Here is an 18,531-nt window from a genome sequence, read left to right as displayed (position 1 = left end):
CAGGGAATAATCATAGACCCTAAAGTCAGAACACACAGCTTTACCTGACTATCTATGAAACAGAAACACGACCAGAACAATGTTTAGTATAATCCAAACACACAGAGACATTCCACAATACCACATAGACTATACATATTAAACACATATCCTATTTACATCTGAACTAAACAGCTATCTTTACAGTCTCTTGGTAAATGAAAAGCTCAACTTTGATCAAATGTCTTGGCATTACATTTTGAAATTGGTTCCTGGTTGCTAACAAAGCTGTTCTGACACCCAGATGATGTTTGTGCGGTTACTTTGTCATACGAGTAAAAGGTCTGAGGCTGAAGTTAACTAACAAGCCAATAGCGGCCGTTCAGCACCACTGAAGCGGACAGAGACAGAATCAGCATTCCAAAATGCAGCTCTTTATAGGCAATATGGTGACATTTAGGACACACACTCTGTAAATGGGAAGTAGGTCTAATCAGGGCGTAAGAAGCCTGGAGGGAAGACTCTCCTATGGATTCTGTTTTGCTAGTCAGGAAGCAGTTGCAGAAGGTGAGTTGAATAATAATAAACATGAAGACAATAAAATAAACACAAAACAGGAGAAGCGTACTGAACGTAACCAAAACCAATACTACCTGATGACAGATGCTACTGACATGGTTGCCAGGTGTACACAATGTGGGTTGCCAGGACCGGTGGTCAGTAGACCGGCAGGAGGGAGCTGGCGGGACACCTATCCTGTTCAGCTATAGGCCTGTTGACTTATTCAAACCAAACTCTAGAATGGTAAATAATAGGAAACAAATTGCAACAAACAGAAAATACACCTCTCTATTGTTTCTTGGAAACAGCACCGACAGTTTATGACCAAGGCCTTTGGGACAAGGCATCCAACATTCATAAAAGCTTCACAACACCAACCTTATGTATGGCCTTTTATCTAATAGAGTATGTTTGTTTTGTTCACACTACCTGCATGTTAAGCACTGTTATAAACTGGTTGGTTGGGTATGACAAAACGTTTATTTTTACTGCTCTAGATGCTGTTTACGTACGTAAGCTGCTAGTTATATAAATAAAGTCTCATTTGAGATGGTTATTATCGGTGCATTCACCCTGGGCCGTGAAGACGCTGCTGTGTTGAGCGTTTCTGTCGTTATAAAGCAGTGTCCCGGTGTCATTGCATTACTTATTAGTAGTGGGGAATGACAAAGCTGTCTGCTTTTATGGCTGGGCGTTTCAGACGTAATAAACACTCAGACAGGGTATCCTTGCCTCTTCCTGATGAATGACAAATACGAAGCAGAATGCCGGAAGGAAAATGGCTGCCAAGCTTGATGTATAGGTGAGGTATCTGCAGCGGTTGGCATTGCTACAGCAACCCCCTGTCAGGGGAGAGGATGATAAATGTCACTCTGGATGGCTGGCTCACAACTACTGTGCTGTACATCATTAGTGTAGGAGAAGGAAAACTCCTCACTGCATCATTACTGTTGGTGAGGGGAAGAGGGTGTAGGGTGTAGGGTTAAAGTCAGAGTTAGGGGTAGGGGTAGGGGTAGGGCTAGGGGTAGGGCTAGGGCTAGGGGTAGGGCTAGGGCTAGGGGTAGGGCTAGGGGTAGGGGTAGGGGGTAGGGGTAGGGCTAGGGCTAGGGGTAGGGCTAGGGGTAGGGTTAGGGTTAGAGTTAGAGTTAGGGGTAGGGCTAGGGGTAGGGCTAGGGTTAGGGTTAGAGTTAGAGTTAGGGGTAGGGGTAGGGTTAGGGTTAGGGTTAGAGTCAGAGTTAGGGGTAGGGGTAGGGGTAGGGGTAGGGGTAGGGCCAGGGCTAGGGCTAGGGGTAGGGCTAGGGCTAGGGGTAGGGGTAGGGGTAGGGCTAGGGCTAGGGCTAGGGTTAGGGGTAGGGGTAGGGGTAGGGGTAGGGGTAGGGTTAGGGTTAGAGTTAGAGTTAGAGTTAGAGTTAGAGTTAGAGTTAGGGGTAGGGCTAGGGGTAGGGATAGGGTTAGGGTTAGAGTTAGAGTTAGGGGTAGGGCTAGGGGTAGGGATAGGGTTAGGGTTAGGGTTAGGGTTAGAGTTAGGGGGGTAGGGCTAGGGGTAGGGGTAGGGTTAGGGTTAGAGTTAGAGTTAGGGGTAGGGCTAGGGGTTAGGGGTAGGGCTAGGGTTAGGGTTAGGGTTAGAGTTAGAGTTAGGGGTAGGGGTAGGGGTAGGGTTAGGGGAGTCAGAGTTAGGGGTAGGGGTAGGGGTAGGGCTAGGGGTAGGGGTAGGGGTAGGGCTAGGGCTAGGGGTAGGGGGGGTAGGGCTAGGGGTAGGGGTAGGGGTAGGGGTAGGGGTAGGGGTAGGGGTAGGGGTAGGGGGTTAGAGGGGTAGGGGTAGGGTTAGGGTTAGAGTCAGAGTTAGGGCTGGGGGGGTAGGGGTAGGGGTAGGGGTAGGGGTAGGGGTAGGGGTAGGGCTAGGGTAGGGGTAGGGGTAGGGCTAGGGGTAGGGGTAGGGGTAGGGTTAGTATACAAGCAAGGTACTCAAGTCAACCTTGTTGGAAAAGTCAACTATCCCTCTCAATCTTAAATGACATGGAAAAGGTTCATGTTTCATGCATTATAGTGGTCTTCAGCTGGGACAAGTACTGATCATCTAGACCCTTCTATAAAACACAAGGCCAGTGAAGACAAAATACAAATACTGGTAATGGATACATGCATTATAATCAGAAAGAATTCCCAGAAAGGTTTGTAGTGAGAGAGAGAGAGACACTGGGAGAGACACTGGGAGAGATAAACACAGAGAGAGAGACACACAGAGAGACAGGGAGAGACATGGAGAGAGAGACATAGAGAGAGACACACAGCGAGACAGGCAGAGCGAGACAGGGCGAGAGAGAGAGAGACACGAACAGAGGGAACCAGGTGGGTTCTGTGGACTGTGAGACCCACGGTGTCTGCCTACAACCGTAAATGAGTGTGTGTGTGTGTGTGTGTGTGTGTGTGTGTGTGTGTGCTTGCGCTTATGTGTGTGTGTTGGTGTCCAAGCGTGCATCAGTATGTGTGTTTTATGTGACGTGTGATAACCTGACTGCACACACCTCACCACTGCTCTTTGTCCAACCATTGATCTAACGTGATGAGCTGAGCTGTGGGAACACCAGGCTTTTTAAGGAAGGGAGAGAGACAGCGAGACAGAGAGACATACATTACATGCTCGTCGAACATCTCATTCCAAAATCATGGGCATTAAAATGGATTTTCTGCTTTAAACAGCCTCCACTCTTCTGGGAAGGATTTCCACTAGATGTTGGAACATTGCTGCGGAGAGCATTAGAGCATTAGTGAGGTCGGGCACTGATTTGGGGCGATTAGGCTTGGCTCGCAGATGGTGTTTCAATTCATCTCAAAGGTGTTCGATGGGGTTGAGGTCAGGGCTCTGTGCAGGCCAGTTAAAATCTTCCACACCGATCTCAGAAAACCATTTCTGTATTAACCTCACTTTGTTCACAGGGGCATTGTCAAGCTGAAACAGGAAAGTGTTGCCACAAAGTTGGAAGCACAGAATAATCTAGAACGTCATTGTATGCTGTAGTTTCCTTTCACTGGAACTAAGGGGCCTAGACCAAACCATAAAAAGCCCCAGACCATTATTCCTCCTCCACCAAACTTTACGGTTGGCACTAATTCAGGCAGGTAGTGTTCTCCTTGTATCCTCCAAACCCAGATTCGTCCATTGGACTGCCAGATGGTGAAGCGTGATACATTACTCCAGAGGACGCATTCCCACTGCTCCAGATTCCAATGGCGGCGAGTTTTACACTACTCCAGTCGTCGCTTGGCATTGCGTATGGTGATCTCAGGATTGTGTGCGGCTTCTCAGCCATGGAAACCCATTTCATGTAGCTCCCGGCGTACAGTTCTTGTGCTGACATTGTTTCCAGAGGCAGTTTGGAACTCAGTAGTGAGTGTTGCAATCGAGGATAGACGATTTTTACATGCTACTCGCTTCAGCACTCGGCGGTCCTGTTCTGTGAGCTTGTGTGGCCTATCACTTCGCGGCAGAACCATTGTTGCTCCTAGACATTTCCACTTCACAATAACAGCACTTAAAATTGACCAGTGCAGCTTTACGAACTGACTTGTTGGAAAGGTGGCATCCTATGCCGGTGCCACGTTGAAAGTCACTGAGCTATTCAGTATGGGCCATTCCACTGCCAATGTTAACTATGGAGATTGCATGGCTGTGTGCTCGATTTATACACCTGTCAGCAATGGGTGTGACTGAAATGGCAGAATCCACAAATTGAAAGTGCTTGTGTAGCCTACAATACAATATGTACAGAACAACCTGGGATATCAAGTTGGTTTGCTACCTGAAGAACCGTTGAGTCTGAATACCTGACTGCAGCTACAAACATTGTCTTGGCAGAGGAAAACCAGTAAACTGAACAATATCTTGGCAGAGGAAAACCAGTAAACTGACCATTCTCTTGGCAGAGGAAAACCAGTAAACTGAACATTCTCTTGGCAGAGGAAAACCAGTAAACTGAACATTCTCTTGGCAGAGGAAAACCAGTAAACTGAACATTCTCTTGGCAGAGGAAAATCAGTAAACTGAACATTCTCTTGGAAAACCAGTAAACTGAACATCATCTTGGCAGAGGAAAACCAGTAAACTCTTGGCAGAGGAAAACATTCTCTTGGCAGAGAAAACCAGTAAAAATTCTCTTGGCAGAGGAAAACCAGTAAACTGAACATTCTCTTGGCAGAGGAAAACCAGTAAACTGACCATTCTCTTGGCAGAGGAAAACCAGTAAACTAAATTCTCTTGGCAGAGGAAAACCAGTAAACTGAACATTCTCTTGGCAGAGGAAAACCAGTAAACTGAACATCATCTTGGCAGAGGAAAACCAGTAAACTGAACATTATCTTGGCAGAGGAAAACCAGTAAACTGAGGAAGAACAGGTTGAGAGGCAGGAGGTGAGAGACAGGGGTGAGCTAAAGGGGAAATAGATCTGAAGGCCAGAGGCATTCTCTTGGCCAGAGGAAAACCAGTAGAGGGGTGAGCTAAACTGAACATTCTCTTGCACATAATAGTCAAGGAAAACCAGTAAATCACACCCAAAACCATCCTTTGAGCGTCACTGAACATTCTCTTGGCAGAGGAAAACCAGTAAACTGACCATTCTCTTGGCAGAAGATTTAAAACACAGAATTTGAATTCTCCCTGGTGGAGATGAAGACCATGTAATGAGGCTGGTTAATCATTCTCTTTGGCAGAGGAAAACCAGTAAACTTTCCTGTAACATTCTCTTGGCAGAGGAAAACCAGTAAACTGAACATTCTCTTCGCAAAGAAAAGCTCAGCAAAGTGAGTCGAAGGCAATAAGGATAAAGCTTATGTAGTACAGCCTCTTGGCTTTCATTCCTCTCAGATACAATACACACAGTCCAGTGGAACTGGAGCGGAGTCTGTACCATACAGTGATGTGTAAATAAATCTCCTACAACTGTCACATAGAGAGAGTCACATACACATACACTGCACTATTATTTTAGAGGAGGCAGTCATGCACCTATTATTAAAAAATATAGAGGAGGCACAAATGAGGTGCCACACTGGTGACGAGAGAGGTGAGAGGGGAAGAGAGGGGTGAGAGGGAACAGAGGGAGGAGGGGGAGAGAGGTGAGATGGTTGAAGAGGGAGGAGGGTCAGAGAGGTGAGAGGAGAGAGAGAGAGGTTGAGAGGCAGGGAAGAGACAGTTGATCTGAAGGCCAGAAAGGGAGGTGAGAGGCAGGGGAAAGGGGTGGAGCTAAAGTATTTTCTAGGGAGATAGATGGGGTGTGAGAGAGAGGAGAATGGGTGAAAGGACTAGCTGGCTAGCAAGAGGACAATGGGGTGAGCTTAAAAAGAAAGTTGCAAGATGTGGAGGTATTGCACATAATAGTCAAACATAAACAACATAATTAATATCAGTATATCATACCACATCACACCCAAAACCATCCTTTGAGCGTCACTGTCTTCCTCCAAAGTATTTTTTGCAAGTTCAACGCGTATGAATGGCTTGAAAATCGAAGTAATGATGATCATATTATGGTCCATCTGCTGAGAAAACGGCAAGAAGATTTAAACTAAAGTCCACACTACAGACATTTGATTTATTGCTGGTTTCCCTGGTGGAGATGAAGACCCATGCCCCTATACTGATGAGGCTGGTTACCCTATCTATTTTAAATGGCCCCTTCCTGTACAGCAGGACCAGTGAACAACTTTCCTGTAGCAAATTTTTATGTCTAAATAACTACATAGCACCCAAAGTAGAGCACACTAAAGGCCCAGAACTGACCACAAACCATTAAACCTTAATCCCTTAACCCCAACTCACCTCTCTCACTCAATGGCTTGTTCACTTTCTCTCTCCATTTCAATCCCTTCTTTCTCTCAGCCCATTCTTTTTCTCTCTCAACCCCTCTCTCTGTGTCCTAAAAATTAAGTCTAGTTAATTTATCTCCGAAAAATATATTCTCAGACTCTGCCTATACTTTCCCCTCTTTCCCTCATCTCTATCTTATTGATGTCTCATTAAATCCCCATCTCCTGTCTGCCATCAGAGGCTGTTGCTGAATAACTAAACAGCTATGCGCTCATCACACACTACGCTCTGGGTTTTTAATGTCAACAGTTTCCCATGTGTTTCAAGAATGGTCCACCACACACACACACACATTTGACAAATGTGATAGCTGGAAAGTGTGTTAGGCTGACACCTTGCAGAGAGTCAGTCTGTACCATACATGTGGGTGATGTGTGGAAAATGGGAAATCTCCTTAGTAACTGTCACACTGTCCTTTAACCAGACTGATGCAAGGAGCAGCATAGCAAGCACATCCTCCATTCACTTTGCTGGATATTCTCTTCCTTTCTCTCTGTAGGGGGTTGAGACAGAGCGAGAGAGAGAGAGAGAGGATGGGCGGGCTGATTTACAGTCTTATTTTCCCCCAGGCCTCATCTCTCCTTCATTAATACAAACCCTAAACTGTCACACCCACAAACACACACAGTCCTGTATAACGGACCTTGTGGAGACACACAATTCAGTCCCATTCAAAATCCTATTTTCCCTAACCCGTAACCTTAACCCAAAAACCTAAAGTTAACGCTAGCTCCTAACCTTAACACTAAATCTAACCCTAACACTAATTCTAACCTTAACCCTAAACCCCCTAGAAATATAATTTGACATTGTGGGGACCAACAAAATGTCTCCAGTTGGTCAAAAATCCACACACACACACACTACACACACACACACACTAACACACACACACACACACACACACACACACACACACACACACACACACACACACACACACACACACACACACACACAGAATATTAAAGTGCATGGGTCAGCAGGGAGACAACTACAGTGTTGAAGGAGAGATAACACACTCACTGATCATACTAATGATGAACCATATACAGTACAGCTCTGTGTGTGTGTGTGTGTGTGTGTGTGTGTGTGTGTGTGTGTGTGTGTGTGTGTGTGTGTGTGTGTGTGTGTGTGTGTGTGTGTGTGTGTGTGTGTGTGTGTGTGTGTGTGACGTTGTTCCTCCTTTCTATATCTGCTCCTGGCAACAATCCTTATTTATTGATATCCTAGATGTTGATGACCTCCAGTGTACTAGCACTGTCCATAGGTAAGCTATAGGGATGAACACACAGCTCGTTGTAGTAGCATGGTGCATCAGCATGGTGATATACAGTGCATTCAGAAGGTATTCGGGCCCCTTTACTTTTTCCACATTTTGCTACGTCACAGCCTTACTCTAAAATTGTTTAAATCCATATTTTTCCTCATCAATCTACACACAATACCCCATAATGATAAAGCAAAAACAGGCTTCCATTGATCATCCTTGAGATGTTTCTATAACTTGATTGGAGTCCATCTGTTGTAAATTCAATTGATTGGACATGATTTGGAAAAGCACACACACACTATATAAGGTCCCACAGTTGACAGTGCATGTCAGAGCAGAAATCATGTCATGAGGTTGAAGGAATTGTCCGTAGAGCTCCGAGACAGGATTGTGTCGAGGCAGAGATCTGGGGAAGGGTACCAAAACATTTCTGCAGCATTGAAGGTCCCCAAGAACACAGTGTCCTCCATCATTCTTAAATGGGAGAAGTTTGAAACCACCAAGACTCTTCTTAGAGCTGGCCGCCCAGTCAAACTGAACAATCGGAGGAGGCGGCCTTGGTCAGGGAGGAGAACAAGAACCTGATGGTCCCTGTGACAGAGTTCCTGTGTGGAGATGGGAGAACCTTCCAGAAGGACAACCATCTCTGCAGCACTCCACCAATCAGGCCTTTATGGTAGAGTGGCCAGACAGAAGCCACTCCTCAGTAAAAAGCACATGACAGCCAGCTTGGAGTTTACCAAAAAGGGTCCTAAAGGACTCAGACCATGACAAACAAGATTCTCTGGTCTGATGAAACCAAGATTGAACTCTTTGTCTGAATGCCAAGCGTCAAGTCTGTCGGAAACGTGGCACCATCTCTATGGTAAAGCATGGTGGTGGCAGTATCATGCTGTGGGGATGTTTTTCAGAGGCAGGGACTGAGAGACTAGTCAGGATTGAGGGAAAGATGAACGGAACAAAGTACATAGAGATCCTTGATGAAAACCTGCTCCAGAGCGCTCAGGACCTCAGACTGGGGCGAAGGTTTACCTTCCAACAGGTCAATGACCCTAAGAACACAGCCAAGTCAACGCAGGAGTGGCTTCAAGACAGGTCTCTGAATGTCCTTGAGTTGCCCAGCCAGAGCCCAGACTTTAACCCCATCGTACATCTCTGGAGAGACCTGAAAATAGCTGAGCACCGACGCTCCCCATCCAACCTGACAGAGCTGGAGAGGATCTGCAGAGAAGAATAGGAGAAACTCCCCAAATACAGGTATGCCAAGCTTGTAGCGTCATACCCAAGAAGACTCGAGGCTGTAATCGCTGCCAAAGGTGCTTCAACAATGTGCTGAGTAAAGGGTCTGAATACTTATGTAAACGTCATAATGAAGTTATTAAATTTTGTATAAATTAGTAAAAATGTCTGAAAGCCTATTTTTGCGATGTCATTATGCGGTATTGTGTGGAGGTTGATGATTATTATTATTTTTAAATCCATTTTAGAATAAGGCTGTAATGTAAGAAAATGTGGAAAAAAATCAAGGGGTCTGAATACTTTACGAAGGCACTCTTTACCTGTAGCTCACCATATTTGAAGAGGAGGTGATAATAACTGACTATCTAGGGTTCTGCATGAACACAATTACCTCCCACTCCACAGCTGAGTTGGAGACAGAAGAGCAATGTTAATATGTATACGTAATTGGGAGTGGCTCTGTTGCAGAAGACGCCGTTGCTCTTTCAGTTCCATCATATCAGTTTTGCAGTGATATTATACTGCCATCTACAGGACGGATCTCTCATAGCAGGCTCTGGTTTATAAGGAGTGCACTGTCCTCTTGTGGCCAAGTTTAAAAAGTTTAAACCATATGAGCTGAACATGACATTTTCATAAAATATTTAAGAAAATGTTCTGCAAGCAATAATTTTCCATTTTAAATGATTCATCACTGACCCAAAGAAAGAACTGACAGAAGGACACACACAGAGTTAGAGATTCATTATGTTCTGGGCTGTGGACTGTGAATTTTGAATAATCACTACAGTTGTATGACAATAGTCTTTATTTTAACTGCCTGAAAAATATGAATGTGTGGCAGTGTATAAAGATGTGTAAAGTTCTAATCTACAATTTTAAAGGCCCGATGCAGATGTTTTTATATAAATATTAAATAATTAGGTAACAATTAATTACCAGACTGTAATAGTTGTCCATTAAATGGTAAAAAAAAAAAAAAACTTAAATAGCTTTTTAGCAACCAAAAAAGATTCTCCAGCAAGAATTTTGCTAGGACTGTCTGGGAGTGGCATGAGTGGGGTGGGGGGGGAACTGAAAACTAGCCTTTATTGGCAGAGAGGTTTGGAACTCTCTTTGTTAATGGTCTATTAACTAATTTACAACCTGAAACTCCACGTTTGCAAAACCTGCTGATTAGAAGGTCCTGTGTAGATTGTATTTTCAACCAGCAACCATCAGGAAATAACACGGATAGTTTTTTTTTCTCACACAGTGTTAGTTTCATCAGCTGTTTAACAATATGATACAAAACACAGGCGTAACTGAATTTTGAATGCACTGGGCCTTTAATAATTCTGTGATACTTGCAATTGTATTTTTACCTCCTCAGTAAGTGCACACTTTATTGACTTTGATGTTAATTATTTTGATGTGGGGTGGGAAATTAGGCATATTATGGTGCTTACTAAAAAACTTTGATAACCGACCCTGCCACAAGGACACATGAATGAAATGGATAGGTTACTCAAGTCATGTGATGCATTGGTTGCGAAACACACGCGGAAGTATGACGCTGTATACTGTTGCTTTTATTCTTGCTTTTTTGCATTCAGCCAATTTAACACCCTTGTTTTTACCTGAAGGTAAGCATAACTCCCCTAATCTGTTTGTTGTTCATATCCCGCATCCCCTTTGGACGCACACATCGACGTGTGGAGGAAGATACAAACTGAAAGCCAAGTGCAACAAGCCATGCAGTGGCACTGCAGATGAAAGCGGGTTTTGTGTGAACCGTTAACTTCACAAATTATGTTTCTGATCTTGATCTGGGCAGTTGACCAGACTGTATTTAATAAGCCTAATGAAAAAGCAAAGATCATAATTAGGCTACCGAAATGAATAGCCTCACTTTAACCCGTCACCCGTCACTTTAACAATACATTCATGTACATACTACCTCAATTGGGCCGACCAACCAGTGCTCCTGCACATTAGCTAACCGGGCGATCTGCATTGTATCCTGCCACCCGCCAACCCCTCTTTTACGCTACTGCTACTCTCTGTTCATCATATATGCATAGTCACTTTAACCATATCTACATGTACATACTACCTCAATCAGCCTGACTAACCGGTGTCTGTATGTAGCCTCGCTACTTTTATAGCCTCGCTACTGTATATAACTATTGTTTTATTTCTTTACTTACCAATTGTTTACATAATATCTTTTTTTTGCATTATTGGTTAGAGCCTGTAAGTAGCCATTTCACTGTATTCGGTGACAAATAAACTTTGATTTGATTTATAGCGTATTAAATTGCATAATATACATGAAGCAGTGAAACAACAGTGACACGTGCTACAGCCTAAAATGTTAACATTGTACAGAAAAGTGACCGTTTCAAACTTGTAACAATGTGACCATCAAAATCATAGGTCTAACTGATCATGTTTGTGTTTTATTCTTTTTTAATGTATTCTTTTTAAAGATGAATATCACTTCAAACACTGGATGTTACAGGTATGTGAAACTGTAAAGGCTACAATGTAAATCTGTCACGTGTTATTTTTTAGGAAAGCAGATGACATACAGTAGCCTACATACCAGAGTTACTGGACACAGTCATCTTGTTCCTTCCTGTAATAAATGAAAGCAGTAGGCCAAGACCTTCCTCAAATGTATTTGCTTGTCAGTATGAGGTTGTCATCTTTAGTTGACTGCCTGCCTATACCTGTTTTTGTTGTTACAGTATAATAAAGTCTATGCTCTGGAGGAGTACCACCATCGCCTGAACATCTTCACTGGGCATAAGAGGAGAATCCACTATCATAATGCAGGGAAGCACACGTTCTCAAGTAGGCTATGCATTTATTTATTTTTAACTATTTGTCCATTTCTTCCTGTTTTCCCAGTCACAACTTAACTCCCAATGTATTCATAATATAGCTTTATATATGTTACAGGTATGATATCTTACAACTATTGTAACTTTCCTTTTCCCAGTGGGACTGAATCAGTTTTCTGACATGTAAGCTTTGTGGGAGAGTTTCTGGAAGACTTTCCTTTTCCCTGACTGAACCTCAGGTGGGACAGCTGACATGAAATGTAATTACTTTTCCCAAACTGAATGTTTCCTGACATGTTAACTTTCCTTTTCCCAATTATAAGTTTTCTGACATGTTGTAACTTTCCTTTCCCTGATATAAGATAGCCTAATCAATAGTAATTGTTCTTACATTTATCTTTTCATCAGAACTGCTCTGCCACCAGTGGGAGTCACATCAGCAGCCATGGGCCATATCCTGGTTCTGTGGACTGGAGAGAGAAGGGAAACTATGTGTCACCTGTCAAATATCAAGTACTATCAATAGTAATTTTCCCTTCATAGGCTAAATATACTGAGTGTACAAAAGTGTACAAAATCATTAAGAACACCTTCCTAATATTGAGTTGCACCCCCCCCCTGTTTTGCCCTCTGAACAGCCTCAATTCATCTGGGCATGGACTCTACAAGGTGTCAAAAGCATTCCATAGGGATGCTGGCCCATGTTGACTCCAATGCTTTCCACAGTTGTGTCAAGCTGGCTGGATGTCCTTTGGGTGGTGGACCATTCTTGATACACACGGGAAACTGTTGAGCGTGAAACAAACTGCTCCTGGCACCTAATACCCCGTTCAAAGGAACTTAAATCTTTTGTTTTGCCAATTCACCTTCCGAATGGCACACACACAATCCATGTCTCAAGGCTTAAAAATCCATCTTTAACTGGTCTCCTGCCCTTTATCTACACTGATTGAAGTGGATTTTACAAGTGACATCAATAAGGGATCAAAGTTTTGACCTGGATTCACCTGGTCAGTCTGTCATGGAAAGAGCAGGTGTTCATAATGTTTGTACTGTAGTGTATATTCACAACAACATGACCAAGTCATTTTCCGATGGATTGGCTGATTGCGGGTGAGTGAAAAAGATAAAAGAAGCTGTACATTTATGACTGTGCTGTGTTGATATCATGTTGAGTGAATGTGCTATTGTTGTGTCCTAAGGGTCATTGTGGAAGCTGCTGGACCTTCTCCACTACCGGCTGTCTTGAGTCTGTTACCGCTATAGCTACTGGAAAACTCCCACTTCTGGTGAGAACTAGCCCTATTTCTCTTGTATTATCTACGGTTTCACACTATGTTTCACACTGATTTTGGCAGTCAACCTACTATGTTTCCCTGTATGGTTTCATATGAAGCGGTATAATAGAAAGACTGTAGTTGAATTGGTTGTTGAATGGTTGTTGGTAATAGCCTTATCTGTGAGTTATCGTTCTATATTTTCCAGTCTGAGCAGCAACTGGTGGACTGTGCTCAAGACTTCAACAATCACGGATGTATGGGGTTGGTAGCCTACAGTACCATCTTAAAATCACATGAGCTTATCATTTGTCCTGCATGTGACTTCTATGCCTCCTGATGCATACTGTAGCTGTCTGTCTGCAAAAACATCATTCAGCAACTGTAATGTATTGGTTTCAGGGGACTCCCAAGCCAGGCGTTTGAGTATGTTAAATACAACAACGGACTCATGACCGAAGATGACTATCCTTACACGGGACATGTATGTATTTATAAATTGTTCTTAGTGTAAAAAAGGAAAACGTTAATAACACAAGTAACAGTGTTATACTAGTATTTAATCCTTATGACTCACTTGTTTGGATTACTCACTATATACTTCTTTATCCCAATTACTTTCCTTAGGATGGCTCTTGCAATTTCAAGCCCGAGTTGGCAGCTGCCTTCGTGAAAGATGTTGTCAACATAACAAGTGTGAGAGACTAAAACTAAACGTTTTACAACCTTTGCATCTGTTCTAAACATTGTTTTCTTGGTCAGCAATTGGTATGTTGTTCTGTCTTCCCCCCTATAATAGTATGACGAAAAGGGCATGGTTGATGCTGTAGCCAGACTGAACCCAGTCAGCTTTGGATATGAAGTGACTGATGATTTCCTCCACTACAAAGATGGTGTGTACAGCAGGTGAGAGTAAGCCCAGTACACTCAGTTGTTCCTTATCACTCCCACTTGACAATACATGTTGGGTGGCAGGATTAAAGAGCTTTGTGGGAATTTAATTGTGAACCTCCAAATCTTATCAAATAATGTGTGGAAGGTAGAAGACTGTACTTATGAGCCATACAATGTTGCAGTAGAAGACTTTCATGAACTGTAAAGCTCCTTGCCGTTCACATAAGGTATACAAACTGCACATTTGACCCTCTATTACAATGAATTAACATGTCCTCCATGTGTTTTACAAAGTATTCTTTGTTTGTATTAGCACTACGTGTAAGAACACTACAGACAATGTGAACCATGCTGTACTGGCAGTGGGATATGGTGAAAAGAATAGCACTCCATATTGGATCGTGAAAAACTCCTGGGGCACCAACTGGGGAATGGATGGGTAAATACATACAAAATATTCAGTGCTGTTGAACTTCCTTTTTTTACTAATGATAACTATATAGATGCTTCATGAACACAGATCAGCTATTGAACACCCAGACATTGTAGGACACGTATACTGCAAGATACCTGTCTGACTATCTCCTTTTAGGGTGAAATTATACTGAACAAAAGTATAAACACAACATGCACCAATTTCTATGTTTTTACTGAGTTACAGTTCATAGTAAGAAATAAGTCAATTGAAATAAATTCATTCGGCCTTAATCTATGGATTTCATATGACTGGGCAGGGGTGCAGCCTTGGAGGGCATAGGTCACCCATTTGGCAGCCAGGCGACAGATATACATTACATAGACATTACTGCAGTCAGCATGCCAATTGCACGCTCCCTCAAAACTATTACACTGAACAAAAATTCACATTTTAAAAAGTGGCCTTTTGTTGTCCCCAGCACAAGGTGCACCTGTGTAATGATCATGCTGTTTAATCATCTACTTGATATGCCACACCTGTCAGGTGGATGGATTATCTTGGCAAAGGAGAAATTCTCACTAACAGGGATATAAACACATTTGTGCACAACATTTGAGAGAAATAAGCTTTTTGTGCATATGGAACATTTCTGGGATTTTTTACTTCATCTTATGAAACATGGGACCAACACTTTATATGATGTGTTTATTTTATTTATTTATTATTTTTTGAACCCCTTTTTCTCCCCAATTTCGTGGTATCCAATTGGTAGTTACAGTCTTGTCTCATCACTGCAACTCCCGTACGGACTCAGGAGAGGCGAAGGTTGAGAGCCGTGAGAACCCAACCAAGCCGCACTGCTTCTTGACACAATGCCCACTTAACCCGGAAGCCAGCTGCACCAATGTGTCGGAGGAAACACCATACACCTGGCAACTGCTCCCAGGCCCGCCACAGGAGTCGCTAGTTCGCGATGGGACAAGGACATCCCTGCTGGCAAACCCTCCCCTAACCCGGATGACGCTGGGCTAACTGTGCGCTGCCACATGGGTCTCCCATTCGCTACCAGCTGCGACAGAGCCTGGACTCGAACCCAGAATCTCTAGATGCATTTGAATTTTTTCTCAGTGTAATAGTTTTGAGGGAGTGTGCAATTGGCATGGTGACTGCAGGAATGTCCACTAGAGCTGTTGCCAGAGAATTTTATGTGAATTTCACTATCATAAACCGCATCCAACATCGTTTTAGAGAATTTGGCAGAACTTCCAACCTGCCACACAACTACAGACCACGTGTATAGTGTTGTGTGGGCGGTTTGCTGATGTCAGCGTGAACAGAGTGCCACATGGTGGTGGTGGGGTTATGGTATGGGCAGGCATAAGCTACGGACAACAAATACAATAGAATTTTATCGATGGTAATTTGAATGCACAGAAATACCATGACGAGATCCTGAGGCCCATTCATCCGCCGCTATCAACTCATGTTTCAGCATGATAATGCATGACCATGTCGCAGGGATCTATACACAATTCCTGGAAAATGTCCCAGTTCTTCCATGGCCTGCATACTCACCGGACATGTCAACAATTGAGCATGTTTGGGATGCTCTGGCTCCACATGTCGACAGCTTGTTCCAGTTCCCACCCATATCCAGCAACTTCACACAGCCATTGTAGAGGAGTGGGACAACATTCCACTGGCCACAATCAACAGCCTGATCAACTCTATGCGAATAAGATGTGTCGTGCTGCATGATTGTCCTGTTGGTCACACCAGATACCAGATTTCTGATCCACAACCCTACTTTTTTTTTTTAGGTATCTGTGACCTACAGATGCATATCTGTATTCCCAGTCATGTGAAATCCATAGATTAGGGCCTAATGAATTTATTTGAAGTTGATTCATTTCCTTGTATGAGTCTTTGAAAATGTTGTATGTTGTGTTTATATTTGTTTGGTATACAGTGCCTTGCAAAAAGTATTCGGCCCCCTTGAACTTTGCGACCTTTTGCCACATTTCAGGCTTCAAACATAAAGATATAAAACTGTATTTTTTGTGAAGAATCAACAACAAGTGGGACACAATCATGAAGTGGAACGACATTTATTGGATATTTCAAACTTTTTTAACAAATCAAAAACTGAAAAATTGTGCGTGCAGAATTATTCAGCCCCCTTAAGTTAATACTTTGTAGCGCCACCTTTTGCTGCGATTACAGCTGTAAGTCGCTTGGGGTATGTCTCTATCAGTTTTGCACATCGAGAGACTGAAATTTTTTCCCATTCCTCCTTGCAAAACAGCTCGAGCTCAGTGAGGTTGGATGGGGAGCATTTGTGAACAGCAGTTTTCAGTTCTTTCCACAGATTCTCGATTGGATTCAGGTCTGGACTTTGACTTGGCCATTCTAACACCTGGATATGTTTATTTTTGAACCATTCCATTGTAGATTTTGCTTTATGTTTTGGATCATTGTCTTGTTGGAAGACAAATCTCCGTCCCAGTCTCAGGTCTTTTGCAGACTCCATCAGGTTTTCTTCCAGAATGGTCCTATATTTGGCTCCATCCATCTTCCCATCAATTTTAACCATCTTCCCTGTCCCTGCTGAAGAAAAGCAGGCCCAAACCATGATGCTGCCACCACCATGTTTGACAGTGGGGATGGTGTGTTCAGGGTGATGAGCTGTGTTGCTTTTTACGCCAAACATAACGTTTTGCATTGTTGCCAAAAAGTTCAATTTTGGTTTCATCTGACCAGAGCACCTTCTTCCACATGTTTGGTGTGTCTCCCAGGTGGCTTGTGGCAAACTTTAAACAACACTTTTTATGGATATCTTTAAGAAATGGCTTTCTTCTTGCCACTCTTCCATAAAGGCCAGATTTGTGCAATATACGACTGATTGTTGTCCTATGGACAGAGTCTCCCACCTCAGCTGTAGATCTCTGCAGTTCATCTAGAGTGATCATGGGCCTCTTGGCTGCATCTCTGATCAGTCTTCTCCTTGTATGAGCTGAAAGTTTAGAGGGACGGCCAGGTCTTGGTAGATTTGCAGTGGTCTGATACTCCTTCCATTTCAATATTATCGCTTGCACAGTGCTCCTTGGGATGTTTAAAGCTTGGGAAATCTTTTTGTATCCAAATCCGGCTTTAAACTTCTTCACCACAACAGTATCTCGGACCTGCCTGGTGTGTTCCTTGTTCTTCATGATGCTCTCTGCAGCTTTTAACGGACCTCTGAGACTATCACAGTGCAGGTGCATTTATATGGAGACTTGATTACACACAGGTGGATTGTATTTATCATCATTAGTCATTTAGGTCAACATTGGATCATTCAGAGATCCTCACTGAACTTCTGGAGAGAGTTTGCTGCACTGAAAGTAAAGGGGCTGAATAATTTTGCACGCCCAATTTTTCATTGGTCCAGTTAATTGCCAGTTTTGATTTGTTAAAAAAGTTTGAAATATCCAATAAATGTCGTTCCACTTCATGATTGTGTCCCACTTGTTGTTGATTCTTAACAAAAAAATACAGTTTTATATCTTTATGTTTGAAGCCTCAAATGTGGCAAAAGGTTGCAAAGTTCAAGGGGCCGAATACTTTCCAAGGCACTGTAGCTTACAAAATATATTTTGTTTTGTATTTCCTCCTCAGATATTTCCTAATAGAACGAGGGAGGAATATGTGTGGACTGGCAGCCTGCTCCTCTTATCCTCTCCCCCTGGTGTGATGTAACGGGAACTCAGAAGAGAACGCCACAGTCAGTCTTCAGCTACAGTATGAGAAAATCAGGATACATTTTCTCATTCATAGGACAGGACTGGGCATCTCTGTATTATTTGCATGGACATGTTTTTAAGAACTGTAGTTATGTTACAATGTGAGTTCTACATTTTCCAAGTTACTTATTTTAAATGAATTATAACTGGATCGTATTATGAAGGTTTGTACTGTATATGGTAAGTGGCTGGTCATGGTTAGTTAGTCTTTGAATTGTGTGCTTATGTAGCCACATATTGCTCTGGTTTTGAGTGTGTAAGAGATCCTAGTTAGTACTGTAGTTGACTACTGTCACAAAAGCATCACCAATATTTTAGCTTCTCTTGATTTGACATTTTGGTTAGTGTTATATTTTCTTTAGAGGGTTGTACTAGGCATATTTTGTGTATTTTAGACTGATGCTGCTGAGGGTTAA

At 42.9% G+C, this 18,531-nt stretch overlaps 1 pseudogene; it reads left to right on the top strand.

Moving 5' to 3' along the window:
- The first annotated feature begins 10,424 nt into the window (after positions 1–10,424).
- LOC121847853 lies at positions 10,425–18,531 on the top strand (annotated as a pseudogene).

Source organism: Oncorhynchus tshawytscha, linkage group LG12, assembly GCF_018296145.1.
Source record: "Oncorhynchus tshawytscha isolate Ot180627B linkage group LG12, Otsh_v2.0, whole genome shotgun sequence".
Classification (NCBI taxonomy): Eukaryota; Metazoa; Chordata; class Actinopteri; order Salmoniformes; family Salmonidae; genus Oncorhynchus; species Oncorhynchus tshawytscha.
The sequence above is the reverse complement of the archived record's forward strand: the minus strand, read 5'-3'. Positions and strand labels throughout refer to the sequence as shown.